The sequence below is a fragment of the Rhodamnia argentea genome, chromosome 9 (genome assembly GCF_020921035.1).
Source record: "Rhodamnia argentea isolate NSW1041297 chromosome 9, ASM2092103v1, whole genome shotgun sequence".
NCBI lineage: Eukaryota > Viridiplantae > Streptophyta > Magnoliopsida > Myrtales > Myrtaceae > Rhodamnia > Rhodamnia argentea.
Genome location: NC_063158.1, coordinates 15757206 through 15774900, shown reverse-complemented (window position 1 = coordinate 15774900; position 17695 = coordinate 15757206). Strand labels below are relative to the sequence as shown.

At 41.0% G+C, this 17695-nt stretch overlaps 1 protein-coding gene and 1 pseudogene across 1 annotated transcript in view; one reads left to right on the top strand and one right to left on the bottom strand.

The window, feature by feature from the left end:
* Window positions 1–17695, top strand: part of LOC115726033 (putative F-box protein At1g49610) — a 171779-nt gene that overhangs the window by 113391 nt on the left and 40693 nt on the right. The window lies entirely within an intron of this gene.
* LOC115729778 lies at window positions 14873–16551 on the bottom strand (annotated as a pseudogene).

Here is a 17695-nt window from a genome sequence, read left to right as displayed (position 1 = left end):
ACCCTAGGACCCTATAATAATTTTAATTATTTGTTATCTATTTTTTTGTAATTCACAAAATGCTATCAATCTCACAGTAAAAAAAAAAAAAAAGCAAGCAAGCTCTCATGTAAGCATATTCCTATATTTCGCACTAGCTATGCGGGTTGCTCAATTCTGACTTTCGCCTATGTTTTATATGGGTTTTTCCACGCTCTTTCAAGGACCAATTTCCTATCATGCCCCAATTCATTTTATCGTAATTTCTATACAAAATGACCTACCACACAAATAACTGTTCATTTGAAAATCCTCACGTATCTTTGGTACCACATTTTGCATAGGAACTACGACAAAATGAATTCGGGTATAATATGATACAATGGGGAATTGAACTATGGAGCGTCCTTAGATGGATCACTCGTCCCATGCGCATACAGATTGGTTTTCCTTTTCTACTCGAATCTCTCCATTTGAACTTAGCTGGTTTCTTGACATTTCCTTAAGGCCACATCGTTCTTGACTAGAGAAAACATGCTCTACTAGCAGTCGGTGGATCAAGATTTCGAAATACGGCGGAAGGTCTTAAGGGTACTATATTTGGTGCGTTTGAGAGAGCTTTCGAAGAATTGCTTTGCATCTAGACAAAATGACTTTCTCATTAATGTATTTTACTTAATGCAAATATTTTTGGGTAATACACTTTCAAAAGCAACTTTGGCCACACGATCCCCACCATCCGAACTTCCTCTTGTCCGCTGTCGCCACCCTTGCCACCTCCTCGACCCCGTCCCGCAACGCCCCTTGTCGCGCGATCATCGTCAACCCTTGGCCCAAGGTTAGAAAGGATTTCATCTGGGCGAAGCTTGTCTGCGTTGGGCGAACCTTGACGAAGCTCGACGTTGTGCAACCCTCGACGAGCTAGATATGGGAGACACTGCCGCCTCTGTCTGAGGGAGGCGATGAACATTGTGTCTAGAGTAATAGCAAGGGCAAAACACGAATATCAAACATTAGTGACGGTAAGAATGGATAAAAAAGCAATTCATTAAACCCTTGAAGTAGCATTTTTAGAATGCTTAAAGCTCAAAACTCGGACTAAAGGCGTCTGAGATTGTGTTACCAAACACTGAAAACTTTGTCTCTAAGGGCCTTTGAAGATCCAAATCTCTTTGAAAATGCTACGCCAAAGGCGGCTCAAGTGATTTTTATTAGGGGTGATTGGTTTTCGAACCGGTCCGGTTCTCCTCAAGAATCGAGAACTAGACCCGTGGTCCCGGTTCCCATTTTCCGGAACCGAAGACTGGACCGGCCACTCGGGGACCGAGAACCAGACCGGACCGACGGTCCCATCCGATTCCCAGGCAGTTCTAAAGAGCCAATAAACCCAGCTTTCGGACCTCTTGGACCATGGCGCACTAAAGTAGAAACTTCAGATGGAGGTTTTCCTTGCGCACTCGTGGTAGCTTGAGAAAATGGCTGCCGAATATTTTGAATTGGCAAGTCACTGTATTTCTGCTTTTCCCTGGATGCAGCTACCCCAGGTTTCTGACCTCTTGGACCATAGCCAATTGAAGTAGAAACTTTACATGGAGGTTTCACTTGCACGGTCGTGGAAGCCGGAGAACATGGCTGCGGAATATTTTGAATTAACAAGTCATTATAGTTCTGCTTTTCTGTGAACATAGATAAGCCAGCTTCCCAGTATCCATACGTTGAGCTATGATGTCTGTCAGGCCTCATCATAACCCTAAATCTGTTTAGGATTACTTTTAAAAATTAAAAAAAAAAATTCAACCTGTCCGGTCCGATCCCTAAAACCGGGAACCTGACCGCCCGGCTATTGGTTCTAATTTTAATAACCGCGAACCGGACTGCCGCCTTCTAGAACTGGAAACCGGACCACCAATCCCGATTCAGGCAGTCCAATTTGCTCGCCCCTAGGTTTTATAGCCTTTGGGATTTCACACAGAGGAGTGTACACATCAATTATAGTGTTAGTTGCAATGCGTACATAAGGACTGTAAATACCTCTGCTAGTCATCATCATTTGACTAACTCAAAATCTCAGAGGAAGACATTCTCAATTTTTATTCCATTATATCAGGTGTATATGTTTTTTCTTTTCTGGCCTACTACTGAAATCGTGAATTTTTAGGATACCCACGTCGAAAAATGTTGATTGATATCACATCAATTGACCTCCATCTCATTCTTACATCTAGGTGACTCACAAATTGTTGTTAATCATAATCTCTCCCTATGATCTTTTAGAGCTCAAGAGTCTCATTTCCATACGTGTCACCACTAGTACTAGATGCAATTAGCCGTGTGAGAAAGCAATCTCAAGCAAACCTATCTGCCATTCCTATCATTCACATTTCATATGTCTACGCGTGACACCATTCGCGTCTTTGATGATTACAGCACATCCTGTTGAATGGGTCCACCTTTTTGTGGGGCGAAGGTAAAACAATATGAAAAAGAAAAGTCAAAAAGCATGTGGAGAGGAAAAAAGAAGAGGGGAAAGAGGGCTACATCGTCCGACGAAAATTCGATGGTTAAATAATGTCGAAATTAGCTCGAATTACAAGATAATGTTCGTGTGACCGAGGTCCATGAGTTGATCGGTTTTGTTCGTTGAAAATATTTTTCAAGCTATCTCTTGTAATCTCAGATTGTGATTAGATTTTCTTGCTCAATTTGTGTAAATCCACCTTCGACGTGATGAAATACTATTGTATTATTAATGTTGTAGCTAAAGAAGAACCTTTGTGATGCGTGTGCGGGATGGGAAATGCTTTTTGAGTGATCAAGGAAGGAATTGAGGGCTGAACATAGTACGTGGGGATGGATGTCGATGATTGAATGCAAATGTAGGATAACTTCGATCGCCATCAAGGCATAAAGGACACACTACTAGCCAAGGATACAGATCGGGATCGACGAAGTTTACCACAAAGGTTTAAAAGAATAATCACCCGACAAGGATATAGGACTTCGGGATAAAAAAGCTCATCAATAAGGCCTAAAGGATTACCACCAATCGAGGATATAGGGCTTTTTGACTCACCACCGAGGAGTAATCCACTTTTCAATGATAAAGAAGCCAATATATGAGTTATCCACTCTCAAAATATATTCCTTCAAATAAAAGAAAATCTCATATGTTCCCATTTATCAAATCTTCACTACTTACAAATGAGGATTCGCCTTTTCTTATAGAGAGACCAATACATAGGAATAGACTAAACATTAAAGACACCGGAATTACCCATCTAATAAAGACATAGGAACTAGAAAACACATTAAATTCCTAGGAACCAGAAATTGCAATAAAATACCTAGAAACTACAACTTTTACCCTTGAAACCTATGGCACAATTAAGACTCATGAAGACCTAGGAACTAAGAATGCAACAATCACATAAAGACTTGAAAATCTGACTATCCAACATTGTTCACCTTCCAAAATTCATCCACCAACCTTGACTAGTAAATAACCATTTATGGAGTTCAACAAATATCCAAGGAAAATTGCTAAGAATAGCCCACCATTGGTTAGCTTCGAAATGGCAACTAGACTGGTGAACTGGCAACCGATTAATTGATCGGCAAGTGAAGAATTACTAATACCTTATTTGACAGTTTGGTAGTCCATCGACAACCATTCTTGCATATACATAACTTTTCTGCATAATTGGCAACTTCAACCTTGACACATCGAAGCAAGTTGTAAGCGACAAGGCCATTCATTTCCATGACCGAATCAAAGATGAAATGCCAGAATAATAAGGTCAGCTTCTTCTTTTTCGTCATCTTCTTTCCCCCTTGATGCAATTAGTTGGACCCCTGTCTTCCGAAGATATACTAAATGATATCATTTCCAAATCTGATATTTGGTCAGAGAACAGTATTTTTCAACTAAAGTCGCTTTCGCGAAATTGTGTCGTATACCCTAAATTCGTATTAGAGTTCACGTGCAAGTTAAGCCCTTTGTATTTCTTTCTATGCATAAACAGCCTTTACGAAAAGCAAAATTTAAACTAAAATAGACGTCAATGTAAGATGCTACTTAATTTGTGATATAAGTTTGCCAATGTCAGTACTATGAAACAGTACACTTATCCTCTGCGGAAATCAAAATCACAGGTGTATTTCTGCTAGTAGTTTAACCCTGGTTGTAAAACTATATTTTCTTAACTCTTTTTAGGTCCACTGAGAATAAACATGATCAGCGAACGGTTGGGCGTTGCTAGGGCTTCTAATGGTTTGGTCTCGAGGTAGACTTAGTGACACAGTGCTTAGCACGTGAATTCTAGCAAATATTGCTTAGGAAAAAATCTCAAAATTCAATAATCAATCATTATTCTAAAAAACGTTATAATAACACCTTTTATAGGGTGTTAACCCTAAACCTAACCCTAGTAGGATTCTAAACATCAAAATCCAAAATTACAAAACTACCATTAATAGTAAAATAAATCCCGAATATACTAGGAAAAATAGGAAAACCCATCCGGACGATCCCAAATTGCTAAAATCCATCGTTAATCATGGCCAAAGGCTGAAGATTACGCTTCAGCTGACCGAATTTGAGCCCGATTCGATGTCGTCGACCCGGTCCGCCGGTTCTTGACAGATCACCGTTTCGCCTTCCGATTGGATTTCTACCTATCCAATCAATCTAGAAACGCACTACTAATACATTCTGCATCACTTGGCCCAACCCATCAATTATCAGGCTTGCCATCGGTGTCAAATATTACAAACATGGTTGATTTGCGAAAGAATTTCGTTGCCCAAATATCTATAACACACATCACTCATCTAAAGGTTAATATGTACGGATATTGTTACACCAACTATAAACCCGAATATTATATTTATTCTTTTTCACCACTAATGTACCAAACAAAAGAAAGATAGACCATATTCTCTTCGCAGAAAAGAAATTTTCGATAAGCCGCCTTATTCATCTTTGATTTGAAGAATATAACCATACAGTGGTCTCAAAATCAATGATGTATGCAGCCATCCGTGTAAAGTTTCTTTTAGACGCTCAATCTCTCACTCTCACTTTGGTCTTTTGGTCTCAGTCTCCCATCTTCGTCTCTCGACTCATATCGATTCATAGCCTCAACTCCCATCCATTCATGGTCATGCCTCCGGTCATTCATCACCTTCCTCTCTCCCTCTCAATAATCTCCATTTGCTATAAGTTTGAATACCTAATCTTCAATCTACTCACCAAATCTTCAACAACAACAAAAAGAAAAAAAATCTACCCACCAAATCCATAATTTTCAATCTCCATTTGGTCGGTGAAGCTTGGTGGGACCGGTTTCATGGACCCACCAAGAAACCAAATTGGACCAGCGGTCTAGTTCCCGAGTGGATCCATGGAATTTACAGGTAGTTCTTGATTTCAATTTTTCAAAATCGGTTCTTAATGGGCGGTTCCCTATTCTAGGGTGGGAACCGCCCACCAATACCATACTCACCCCTACTACTAGCAAATAAAAAAAGCCCAAGAAACAAGAATGAAGACCCATTTTCACTTTTATTCTCATTCGCAAATTCTACTTTGTTCACCATACAAACTTAAAATCCTCTCAGCTAATGAAGTGTCTGTTGTGAAGGACCAACAGAAATGCAATTTTTATTTGTTGGGCACTTCACTACCTTTTTAGCTAGGAAGAACCGGGATGCTCTATTCACTTTTGAAGAAATTACTGGGATCGATTTTGGTCTTTATCTTCACCAACCTTTGAAGTAATAGATCCCATACGCTTTCTCGGGCTTTTTTTCAAAATAGGATAAGAAAAATTACCAAAATAGGTTTTTTTTTTTTTTGCCATTTTAGGTGTAGCTCAACAGTTCGATCGCCCAGCAAGGCACGGTCGGTAGTTGCACTGCGGAGCCAAACTTTTTTTTAAAAAAAAATTCATATTTTTTTACGTTTTTTTATAACATTTATTTTATTTATAATTTTTTTTTATTTTTTTGTAAAGAAATAAATTTTTTCTTTTGAAGCTTTTTTTTTGTTTTGGTAAAGGTAAGATATATATTGAGTAAAGCGCAGATTACAAAACAAACCTCCGCCGCACACCACCGGAGTGTCGCTAAAAGCGTAAGGACAGCTCGGGTAGAAAAAGTCTAACAAGACAAGAGCCACAGAGAGGCCATCAACCGAGACCAAACTGTGGGGACTATACAAGAACCTGTACAAGAGTGACGCAAGTAGCTATATAAGATAAAGCGGACCAAGCACAGTGGTCCAAAATAATAACAGGAAGGACAAAACTTCCCAAAAATCAATCAAAAATCGCGGAGGAGATGCCCCAAGAAATCTGCATTCTTCGATTTCTGGGGGTGTCGTCAACACGCCTAAAGGTGGTAGCCTTATCCTTGACCACCTTCTGAAGACATTCCTTGATGGCAGTCAAATTAAGTTGCTTGTTGCGGAATAGGATGTGATTCCATTCCGTCCAAATCACGTGGCAAAGAGCGCCAAATGAGAATCTTGCAATGCATTGATAAAAAAGGTGGCCCCGAAAGTGCTTCATCACCCACCTAAGGTTGTCTTGCCAAGAAGCATTATGCCAAGCAAAGTTGCACTTAGCCGACCAAAACAGAGCAAGAGCATTTGTAATACTACAACCAAAAAATAAATGGCCAATAGAGTCAGGGCGATAATTACAAAAACCACATAGACCTTCTACAATACGATGATAGGCAAGGAGGATGACCCGGGTGGGTAGTCTGTTAAGGGTAATAAGCCATAGAATGAAGGAATACCATGGAGCAAGATGACGATCCTATATGAACGAGTGCCATTGAACGACCTGTCCCTTGCGCCGAAAAAGATCCCAAGCCGAAGCCGAGGAGAAGACACCGGAGGAATGTCCGAGCGAGATTAGGGTATCCTATTGGCTCTCGAGGGTGATGGACGGCATAGGGTCAAACCAAGCTCCCATGACGGTGTTCACCCTCGAGGGGAAGTGAGTTGTAGTTAGGAAATCCCGAACCGTGGCCTTTCGAGATATACCGGACCGATATATATCCAGGTCAGAGAACAATTTGTACAAAGGACCCTTCGTATGCCATGAATCAAACCAGAATGATAAATTACCTCTGCTAACTCGCCAATGGAAGAGATGCTCACTATCCTTTCTAAGATCAAGGATCTTTTTCCAAGACCAAGAGCATAGAGTCGGTCTCGTAATAACCCAAAAGCTCTTATACTTGAGGAAGTTCGAGTGTATCCACTTACACCAAATGGATTCTTTATCCGTGAAAAGGATCCATATATGTTTAAGCATTGCCGCTTTGTTACAATCCGAGAGCCTCCGGATGCCAAGGCCTCCCTCCTCTTTAGGTAAACACGCCTTATCCCATGATACCTTCACCCCTCCGGTGCCTAGCTCCGGGTCTTTCCAGAGGAATTGCCTTAGAATTTGCTCAATACGAAGCAAAACAGACTTTGAAAGAATAAAGACACTAGCCCAAAAAACCTAGGTTGCATGAAGTACAGTCTTTACTAGCAAGAGACGTCCCGCAAAGGAGAGGAATCGCTGCGTCCACGAATGAGCTCTAGCTGTGATAGTATTAACCAGAGAAATGCAATCTCCTTTGCTAAGTCGGTTGGATATGAGTGGAACTCCCCGATAACGGATGGGCAAAACTCCTTCCCGAAAACCCAGCAGAGAAAGTAAGTGGTACCGAAGTTGGGGCGAGCCACCCGAGCAGAAAAGTTCACTTTTACTCATGTTCGGTCTAAGTCCGGACCAATCGGAAAACCTATCCAGTCCCGCTTTAATAAGAGCAACCGAGTTACTATTAGCTTCGATGAAGACAAGTACATCATCTGCGAAGAAGAGGTGGGAAAGTCGAGTGGCTTTACATCTCCAATAGAACTTGAAGTCGGGTTGTCGAGTTTGGAGGTTGATAATTCCAGTGAAGATCTCCATTACAAGTGTGAACAAGTAAGCCGACATTGGGTCCCCTTGGCGCAGTCCTCTACCACTAGCGAAAAATCCATGAAGCTCTCCGTTGATGGAGATGGAGAACTTAGGAGTCGTGACACAAGTCATAATAAGGTTGATAAAGCCAACCGGGAACCCAAAAGTGTGCAAGACTAGTCGGAGGAATTCCCAATCGACGGTGTCATACGCTTTTCTGAAATCCACCTTAATAGCACATTTTGGCAAGTAAGGGTCGTGATGGAAGCCACTAAACAGCTCCCGTACCAAAAAGGGTGTTGTCACCGATACGATCGCCTTTGACGAAAGCATTTTGCATCGGACTAATAACAGAAGAAAGAACCCCACGGATCCTATTAGCCATAATCTTGGTGATGCATTTGTAGATTATGTTGCAGCAAGCAATGGGTCTGAAATCAGTCATAACACTAGCATTTGGGACTTTAGGAACCAACGAAAGAATGGTGGCATTGACTTCCCGAAGTAGGCAACCCGTGTTGAAGAAGTCCTGGATTGCGAGGACAACCGATTGACCAATAATGTCCCACACAGCCTTAAAGAATTCCACATTAAACCCGTCTGGTCCCGGGGCTTTGCCGGTAGCTCGAGAAAATAGCGTAGCACGAATCTCACTAGCGAAAACAGGGCGAGCTAAAGAGGAAATCTGATCGTGACTCAAGGGGTGTTCAATCACCGACTCGATATCTTGGATAGAAGGCCGAGATGCAGAACTTGAGGAGGACAATAGCTCCTTATAGTAGGCGACAATGTGAGCATGCACCCGTGATGGTTCGGTTATAACAGTTCCAGAGCTATCCGTAATAGAAAGCAATCTGTTGAAGCTTATTTTTATAACATAATTATCAATAATTAATTAAGATATATAATTAATAAATAATATTGTATTTATGTAATTAATTAAAAATATTAATAAAATAATAGTGGTAAGATATATGAAAAACATGGAATTTTTATAATAGATAACAATCGTTAACCGCGATTACATCTACTAATGATGTCGTCTTCCTACATAACCTCATGTTCCACAATCAAGTTGTCTCCATTGTTTAGCAAGTCTAGTATTGTACCGATGAGGACGAGGATCCGGATGAGTAGCATGTGTAGATGATGAAGGCATATCTTGTAATCCGGATGTATCATCAAAGTGAGAAAATATGCCACGGTCGGACGGTACATATCCTACTGTAGGAATATATGAGAAAGGAGGATGAAAATCGAATTCGTATGCGGCTGAAGAAATATCCGGAGTCTACAGTTGTTGAAAAGTGAATCCCCCGTGAAATGGGCCAACAAACCGAGTGAACCCCGCAGTGAAATCTGCCCGGCCGAACCCTAGAGTGAACCCCAGCTTGAAATCTATCTTATGATATTCTAAGGGGTAGGGGACGACATCACCAATTGGATGAGCTCGAGTAGTCCCCTAGGTCGGCTGAATAGTCCCAAGTGGATCATCATCGTGCGGCCCAATGGATGCTGCTGTAATTGGTGGTTGGGGTGGCGGCATCAACGTTAGCCGTCTCTCCTCATCCTAGTCATATAGCATTGCCTTAGCCATCTTCCCCCTAGCTGCCCAACACTGACGAGATAGAACGACCGAATCTATCATATGTAAGATTTGTTCGTAATAAAATATATCAAATTAAACAAAGAATTAATTTAAAATTTGACTCGTTGTCTATCGGCCTCAACTCCAGCTTCATATATTATACGCACTAAAAAGAATTAATGACGCGCGAACCGAAATGGCAATATAGCACATACGGACTATCGAGAGATGCATCCGGTAAAGGATCGGGATCCAAATTAAGCACTCTCTTGGGAGAACACACCACATACCTAACCACATTTGTAATATGCACAACATAATCATGTACCTCGGTCAAACCATCTCTTGCAATCAAGTTTACCATATGAGCCATGTTACTCATATGAAAAAAAAAAATCACTATTTAAGGCAAAAATATTCAGGGGTTTGCGACTTCCATATCAGTAATGATGTGGTGAATATTGTTTTTTACGTCCACTTAAAAATTGACTAGTGTATTGAATTAAATTAAAATTAAATTATGTGGAATTTCTTGTCTGGTTTAGTCTTCCTCCTTTGTCCATGGCCAGCTACTTGACCTCGGATGAGTGGCCACGGCTGACGAAGCTGCTGGCCGTCCAATTGTTTGGTGTCGCTCGTCCCAGTGACCGTACTGTTTTTCATATTTGGTGGTCCATGGCTGTTGGCGTCAGCTCATGAGCATTCCTCCGCCATGGTCATTGATGCTCGCCATCCATGACCGAAATCATCGGCCCTTGTCCATGGCCGTCGTTAGCATTGTTTATCTATGATTGATGGGGACGACCACGAGCCAAATGTAAGGGACGACATATCTTGATATTTGAGCTTTGTCCATGGCCTTCAAGATTTTACCCTCACCCATCGACATGTCTGACCACGAGCCAACTTCAAGGGATGATTGCAAGAAGATGGCTTCCTCTGCTATTCTTCTTGATTTTGAGCTATGTCCAAGCTTTATCCATGGCCTTAGAGATCTCTTCTTCGCCTGTGGCGTGGCAAGACTAGATCTGGAGGCACGATTCCAGTCTTGATGTGGACGAAAAACGATTGCGCTCCACTATGATGATGGAGGCGGTGGCTCGGCCGTCAACGAGGTCAACCACGAGGGGACAATGGAGGAAGATAGGGTCGCCCATGGTGACACCGACGGCTGTTGACGGCCAAATCTGGATAACCCCCAAGCGTCCTGGCCATGGCGAAGCGGACAAACGAAGAAGATGAAGCCGGAGAAAGGAAATCTAGAAATTTCGCGTCAATTTTTTAAATTTTAATTCAAGACCTATGTCAATTTTTAAGTGGATATGAAAGAAAAATTAATGCCACATCAATAATTGACGTGGCGGTAACAAACCATTGAATATTTTCTCCTATTTAAGGGGTACTAGCAAACATATTGAATAAAGTATTATGTGGACAAGCAATATAGTAAATCATGAATCGCACAAGGTGGCATGGCAAGTAATTTGCTCACCTAAAAAGGAAAGGGGATTATGATTGTTCAATTTAAACATATGGAATAAAGTATTGTTAGCTCGAATGTTGTGGAGCCTCATCAATCACCCGTCCTCTTCTCTTTGGAGTATATGGGTTCACAACACCAATGCAGAGTCACTCCAATTATGTAGATCAACATTAGGGGTAGTATAGTTTGGAGTCGGCATAGTCTTCTTAAATTTCGACCGATTTTAACCTCTATTATCCATAACTCAGGGTACTATTGTTGAGAAATCTATGATGAACTCAAACATGTGAGACAGGTTGTGGAGTGGTATAACCTAATTTGGACTAATAGCAATAGCAAACATAATTTTATTAGCTAGCTTGTTTGCAGAAAAAGACTACCAACAGCAGAGATCGTCGGCTAATGGATGGCTTTGGTTGATATCCGGCGTAACTTTTGTAGGATTAGTATATAAGAAAGAAGACATTTATTCTTCCAATGTGAGTGGATAGGCAGCATATATGGCCTAGGAAGCACCAAAACTCTTGGGGGGTCTTCGTATCGTGTTCGACACTCCCACACTCTCACATGCAACCGACACATCATTGGCGATCCAGACATGCTAGCTATACACAAGTCCAAGATCCCGAAGAGACATTTCGACACGCACAAGGTCAATTTTAAGCATTTTCAATAAATTAGGAATCAAATATAAATTTATCAAAAAAATCTATAATTAAGTCATATATCCAGCCACCTCAAAATTAATATATTCAACCAGCAAAAAAAAAATTAATCGTTAATTCGTAAAAAGAAGAAGAAGAAGAAGAAGAAGAATAAACTCACCGCCACATGATAATTTATCATGTCTATACAAAAGTATATATTTAATATACAACGTATCCCAACATGTCGAAATTCTTTATTTTTTGATAAATGACATGTCGGCGTATCGTGTCGTGTCATGTTGCATGTCATGTGTGAGTGTCGGTACTACTTAGCATACGGTGCAGTATCCTTATACAAGGATGGAATGAGGAACTTCAATGGATGGTTAGAGCAACAAATGGAAAAGACATGGTGGCAAGACTCCTCAAGGTATCCTTTCTAGCAACAACATATGGCATTTGGATAGAGTGCAACCGTAGGCAGTTTCAAAACAAGTCGATAGACATCCATATTATTTTGGCTAACGTGCGTAAATATAAAAGAGGTAGAACTTCACCCTACCGAAAAATTAGTCCTTCTTAGACAAATATTGTTTTAGTTACTATGTGGAGACTTTCTAACTCCATCTTTTTAAACTATTAGCTCTATTTACATCTTACACACAAAAAAATCACTATTTAAGGTCCATAACCTTTCTTTTAAAAAAATTTCTTTCAAAGGACCAATGGTAACTTCATTCAAACTAAAATTATCTACGGTGATTGTTGACACTTTTTTTTTTTCTACTACCAAATCGTAGATGCAATTCTCAACCATATCCCCTCCTTACCCTTGTGACTAAACATCATCACAAAGTTGATGTTCTTCTATGCAACTTCACCTGGGCAAGGACCATGTTCCTCATCTTGAGGAGCATGCTTCTAAAGGTGCTTATACATAGTATTCTTGGGGTCGTGTCTCGAGCATCCAATGCCCCGTTTACGTGATATCTACGTAATAAAACTTGTAATGAGTGCTTTCTGATGAGATCAATATTAATGGACTGAATTGAAAAATCAAGGATCGGATATTTTGGCTAAAGCGGGGCAATACACTTGGGTCTAGGGAAAATTATCCAAAAAACCTAGACATATTGCAGCTTTGTCAATTGAGTCCTAAATTATTTAATTTTATTAATTGAGTTCTAAACCTTTTTATATTTACAAATTTAGTGCATCGTCCAATTTTGGCAAGAAATTGCTAATATGGACTCTAGCTGTCTTATATGGCACTGCTGATGTTGACATAGATAATTTTTAACAAATATCATTTTTTCAACTTATTAATTTATTCATTTATTTTCTTATGTCTCCCTTTTTTATTTTTTTATTCTTTTTTTTTATTTCTTTCCATTTTTCCCTCCGTAGGCCTCAAACAATGGCCCTCATTGGATCAAGTGAGGCTCGTCAAATCGACAAGGGCAAGAGTTGCCCTTGCCAGCCCAAGTAAGGGCAGCCCACACCCGCCCGTGCAAAGGCTGCCCTCGGTTGATCCAACGAGCGTGGCCCTTGCCAACCCAAGCTCGAGTGTCCCTCAAGGCCAATGAGGGCAACCTTTGCCTAAGGCCAATGACCTCCACCAGCTATTAACAACGCCTAGCGATGACTTGCCCGGGGGGGAGGGGGGGAGAGAAAAAAAAAAGAAGGAAAAGAGAAAAAAAGAATAAATAAAAGAATTAGACAAAAAATGTTAAATACTATTAGCAATTGTCTTTGTCATGATCGGCCATACCATATAGGACCGTTGGCATCTACGTTTCCGTCAAAATTGAGCGGATGAATTCAATTGGCAAAATATGAAAAAGTTTAAGACTCATTGGCAAAATCGAATTATTTAAGGCTAAATTAACAAAAGTGCAATATGTTTATGACTTCTTAAACAATTTTCCCTCGAGTCTATGAAATGGATATAATCTTAACCATCTCAAACCATAAACAATTCGTTATTTACCATAATTAAGAGATGTGAAAATTTTCACGCAATTTCAAGAAAGCTAAGTATTGTTGTGGGCATCAATACCTAATAGAATTGTCGACATATTTGACCATATATCGACCAAAGATTACTCTGTTGTTGTCCAAATAACTTGATATTTGTTGCGTGGAAAAACTTGCAATCCCTAAATTCAAATCACATATACAATCAAATTTTTGGAACCACAAACTTCTCGATAGAGCCTAAAAGTCAAAAACAGCCATCGATATCAAAGGATCAAGAATGTTGGAATATATAAATATTAAACCATGCATTCTTCTAAAAGCTTTAAGCTTTTAAAACCGTTGACTGTGGTTTCATAAAATCTTTCATGGTATCAGAATAGGAGGTCTTGAGTTCAAATCTTTCCAAGCCTATATTTGCCTCCCCAATGAATATTTTCATGCCTAATACTAGGTAAAAAAACCAGACTAAGTGTGAGGGAGAGTGTTAGAATATATAAATATTAAACCACGTTTTTTTTTGTAAAAACTTAAGCTTTTAGAACAGTTGACTATGGTTCCATAAAATCTTTCAAAGAAGAACCTTTGAAATTATGAGACGAAAATGAAAGAGGATTCCATTTGTGGAACCTTTTCTTAAGGTGAAAACGCGATTCACTCTTCACTCCTAGCTACTTGGTCATGGGTCAAGCTCTTGACAATCATTTTCCTAACAAATACCCCAGAACACGATAAAAACTATCCACACAAAGTTCAAACGTAGTCATAGTCAAATATTCCATTTATTACAAAGTAGGGAAAATGACACAAATAGGCCCCGATCTTTGGTCTAATGTGCAATGTGGTCCATGAACTTTTAATTTGTTCAATGTAGTCCTTGAACTTTAGCTTAATGTGCAATATGGTCTCTAAACTTTGACTTGTTTAATGGAGTCTCTGAACTTTTCGTACATGTTCAATTTAGTCCCTAGACTATATGAAAATGTTCATTATTGTCCCTAATCTTAAATTAATGGAAGGACTACATTGAACATTTTCATATAGTTCAGGGACTATATTGAACATATAGCAAAAGTCTAGGGACCACATTGAACAAACTAAAAGTTCAGGGATCATATTGAACATTAAGCTAAAGTTCAAAGACCTTATTGAACAAATTTAAAGTTCAGGGATCATAATGCACATTAGATCAAAGTTTAGAGACCATTTATGTCATTGGCCCTACAAAGTATCATCTTATTATTGCGAGGAGTACACCTAAATTAAAATGAAAACGGAGGAATACTTTGTTCGTGCCGGAAAAAGTTGCCCGGATCGACGGCGGTCTTCACATGCACCAACCTGTCGAAGTTGTTCTTGAAGTACTTCTTTCCCCAAACGCTTGCTTGCTTGTAATCCGTGTTGCCTATCACGTTGTTCATTCCTATGTCGAGATCTCTGTAGTTGATATAAGCCTCTCGAGGCGATTTCGACACGTACTGCACCATATAACTATAGAAGCTTCGTATCCAACTCACGTGCTTTGGAGCAGCATCGTTGCCTCCCTCGGCATCTGTCCATGACGTAAGGTGCTGGATCTTGTACAAAACCCCAGCTCTGTGAGGGAAGGGAAGGGAAGGGCAGATTCGGAAATTTCACCCATTTTCCCGCCATAGTGGTTCTAAATCATAAGAGGCACCCCTTCATCTTCCTCAAAGAACCTCTCCCACATCCCCTCTAAGCCACTCTCCGGGATTGGCTCCCTCACATAATCCGATTTGTTCTTAAAGAATGCTTTGGTGTTGGAGCTCTTGTTGAGCAAGATTTCCAACGGCTCTCCGCTGAACCCTGCGAAGTAGAGGACCGACTCAATCCAGCTCATCTCGGTGCAGTCCTCTCTCGTGAGTTGAGCTCCAGGAAGCTGCTCCTCGTCACCTCGAGAAGCACGTCGACACCACCGAGGTAAAGGGTGTTGAACGACGCTTGCATCGTCCTCGTCCCGTTGGGGCCAGAGTTGAGGCTCTGCAAGATCACCCGGATGAATAGGTCGTCGGGGAGCTTGTTCCCGAGAAGTTGCCATTGATGCAAGAGCTTCGTCGCGTGTTGCTCCAACGTCCTCGAGAGCGTGAACACGGTGACAGTTGGTGGCACCGGGACGAGCTTGACTTTCCAGGACACTACCACCCCGAAGCTGCTGCCTCCTCCGCCTCAGATCGTCCAGAAGAGATCTTCCCCCATGGATTCTCTATCAAGGAGCTGCCCTTGCACGTCGACCAACTGGGCATCGATTACGTTATCGGCAGCAAGGCCATATTTGTGCATCATTGTGCCATAGCCTCCACCACTGAAGTGACCGCCAACACCGATCGTGGGGCAGACGCCAGCCGGAAAGCCGAGGGCTTTGCTCTTCTCAGCGATCCTATAGTAAAGCTCGCCCAACGTTGCACCCGATTGGACCCACGCTGTTTCGTCCTCCGCATCTACAGTGATCGATCGGAGATTCACCATGTCAACCATGATGAACGGGACTTCAGACAAGTAGGAAAGGCCCTCGTAGTTGTGACCGCCGCTTCGGATCCTCATTTGGAGTCCGTACCGCCGGGCACAGACGATGGCGGCTTGGATGTGGGAGACATGGAGCGGTGTCACGATGAGTAAAGGTTTGGGAGCGGAAGGAGTCAAGAAGCGCAGGTTCTGTATGGTAATGTCCAAGACAGAAGAATACGAAGAGTTGATTGGAGTATAAACGAGTGTGGAGATGGAGGTTGCGTTCTCGGAGTGAAGAGAGAGGCATTGCAGGAAATTCATGGGAGTGCGCATAGCAAGAGCTACCAAAGGAGCTGAAAAGAGGAGGAGACATGCCAAGTGAAGATGCATAGTGAAGTTTTGCATCTTCATTTGTTATTTTTGTTCCTTCCAAGCTTGCATTACCAACTATATGGAGGGTGCCTTATTTATAGTTCCATGCGAGTGAGGGCACAAACGGCGAGTGGCGAAACCATATTTTTTATTTCACACTCCCCTTCCAATTTGGTGATAAACGAATGGACGAAATTAGCCGATTATTTCTATCCTTGAGAACGACGGGCATGAAAGTTTACACGAACATGCAGGGTTTGACTTTCTATCACCTTCCAGATTAGCACGGCGTTGATTCAATTGATCATGAATTGTGTGACAAGTTTCCCTCCTATTCTTTTTTTTTAAATAATTTTTCATTCGCTTTCTCGGGATACAAGGAATACCATATTAGCACGGCATTGATTCATTTGATCATGAATTGTTGTGTGACAAGTTTTCCTCCTATTCTTTTTTTTTTTTTTTTGAAATAACATTTCATTCACTTTCTTGGGATACAAGGGATACCAAATTAGCACGATATTGATTCATTTGATCATGAATTGCGTGACAAGTTTTCCTCCTATTATTCTTTTTTTTTAAACAACATTTCATTCGTTTTCTCGGGATACAAGGGATATACACTGCAGATCAACTACAAAGCAAAACAAATCTCAGACAACTTCAAAACAAAACAAGCTTCGGATAATAAGAGAAATCATCGTAACAAGGTTATGGGTCACATGCTCAAAGTGCACATCTATGACTTCTTCATACCAAAATCAGCAGCAGATCACCGAACCCGTCTTTAGTGATGAGTACACATCGAGATCTCCATCTACCGACATGGTTTTGCCTTTCGGTGATACATGCCTAGATTTAGCGTCCACAACACCATCACCGAACAAAGATAAAAGGTTGAACGAGCACGGATTTGACGCCTGTGAGAGCGAAACCTTCACTAAACTCCTCTGATCTCCTTCAAAACTGGACTTGTACACCAATAAAACCCGAGAAAAGCGTAACCCCGAAAATATACACGCAGAAACCCCAAATCCAAACTAGATCGGGATAGAATCTCCCTAAAAATGGGAGAGAAAAAAACTCTCAAACGAGAGAAAAACAAAAGAAAAAATTAAATGGAGAATCAAAACGGCTTAAGAAAAGGGGGAGGGGAAGGGGAAGGAGAGATCAAGCTCGAACCCTCCCCTCTATTGAGGTTGAAGAAAAAAGTTGTCCT